Source organism: Rattus rattus, chromosome 11, assembly GCF_011064425.1.
Source record: "Rattus rattus isolate New Zealand chromosome 11, Rrattus_CSIRO_v1, whole genome shotgun sequence".
NCBI lineage: Eukaryota > Metazoa > Chordata > Mammalia > Rodentia > Muridae > Rattus > Rattus rattus.
The window spans coordinates 85,443,025-85,444,865 of record NC_046164.1 but is presented as its reverse complement, the minus strand read 5'-3'; the positions used below and the strand labels follow the sequence as shown (position 1 = coordinate 85,444,865).

General features: G+C 46.0%; 1 pseudogene; it reads left to right on the top strand.

Annotated features, from left to right (window-relative positions):
• The first annotated feature begins 595 nt into the window (after window positions 1-595).
• On the top strand, window positions 596-1,412 carry LOC116912048 (annotated as a pseudogene).
• Window positions 1,413-1,841: the final 429 nt, after the last annotated feature.

Below are 1,841 nucleotides of genomic sequence, written 5' to 3'. Positions count from 1 at the left end.
GCTCTATGAGAGAAGAGGGGTGGGCCACCCTTCTGGCTCCTTTTGCTAGCCTTTCTCTGGTAGTGTTTGCTTAAATTGGGGGACAGGGATACTTAATCCCCACTGACCTAACTACATTCAAGGAGGAAGTTCCTCAAAGCAGAGGCAGATGCATCTGGGCTGAAGGAATGTGTCTGAATATTTGAGCTGTAGGAACCATTTGATCATTCCTTTAACTTTATATTTTTGATTTTTTGAGAAAGGGTTTTTCTGTGGGTAGCTTTGGCTACCTGGACTAACCCCTATACCATGTTGGCCTTGATCTCACAGGAGGTCTGCCTGCCTTTCTGCCTCTTCTGGTGCTGGGAATCAAAGGAGTGCTCCACCATTGCCTCCAGCCTCCTGCACTCTACAGTTATGACAGAATTAGATCAGATGCTCAAACCTGTTTACCATCGCCTTCCTCAATTTATGCCAAAGTTCTCTTAGACAAGAGCCCTTGGTCCATTGCCCTTCCCCTCTTTGTTCTTGCAGGCACTAATGTATGACAGAGACAACAGCATTGTGTGTCTGGTTTAAGCAGGCAAGCTCTTCAAAAACAGGCCATGGGCAAAGTATGACCTTTGAACACAGAACGATAGCCACAAAACAGTGGACCAGAGTGCCGTGACCTACCACACTAAGTCTAGAGCCATGAAGAAGAGGATGTCTACGGAGGAGGATGAGCACACCATCCTTCCAGAAGCAGAGGAGAGGCCTCCCCAGGCCCTGCAGAATATTGTGGGCTGCAGAATTGATCACGGATGGAAGGAAGGTGATGAGCCCGTTACCCAATGGAAGGCCATCGTTCTAGATCAACTGCCAACAAATCCCTCTCTATCTGGTCGAGTGTGGAATTGACTGTGTCTCTACGGACTTGAACTTACTGTGATGAGAGGACAAATCTTAAGGTCTTACCCACAAAAGTAGTGTTTATAAGTCAAAGACGCCCATCATAGAATTGCAATGGTAGGCGAGCTGTGGAGCATACATTTTGAGGGCAAACATGGCTCTAAGGACAAACTGGAGGGGGTGGTTCTAGCCAGGTGCCAATCATGAAGGACTGGTTTTTACATCACCTACCAGAAAGATCCAGTCCTACATCTACCAACTCCTGGATTATCATGAGAAGGTAACCTCCAGATATTCCGAGATACCTCAGCAGAGGTGATCAGACGTTGACAGCGACAGATTAACAGGTCACTATGTGCAGTACACCAGAGGCGATGTGTCCAAAAAGATAGTCAAGGTCATTTACCAAGTTCTAGCCAAGCCTTCCGAGTACTTCATCAAGTTTAATGGCGACGTCCACATCTACGTCTATAATCTGGTGGAAAAGATCGATTAAGTTGAAATTCACAAAGTGCGTGGGACCGGAGATGGATAATTTATAGTATTGCAGGGAAAATGTTTGTTTTTCTGTGTGTCAGATACCCAAGGGCCTTTGACAACCCCAGTATCTTTTCCACTGGAATTTGTTTTTGCTCTAGAAATTAAAATGTGTGATGTGATGTGTTGTGTGTGAACACTTTGGTGGAGTAGACGGGCTGTGGTGGATGGAACATCGAGAGGAAGCCAGAAAGGTCAAGATGGTGAACTGGAATTCTAATGTTACATAGGCTAAATCAAACAGGACTGAGCTTGTCTGGTCTTTAGGGAGAGAAAAGAACTGGAGATGGGGCTTAGAGGAGCAGGGATGGCACGAGAAAGAAAAGATGGATGTTTAGGAAGCAGTGAAGAGGATCCAGAAATAGATAGACTCTCTGAGGTGAAGATTGAGGGATAAACAGACAGTTGGGGAAAGAGTGGCAGGTAACAGGGAG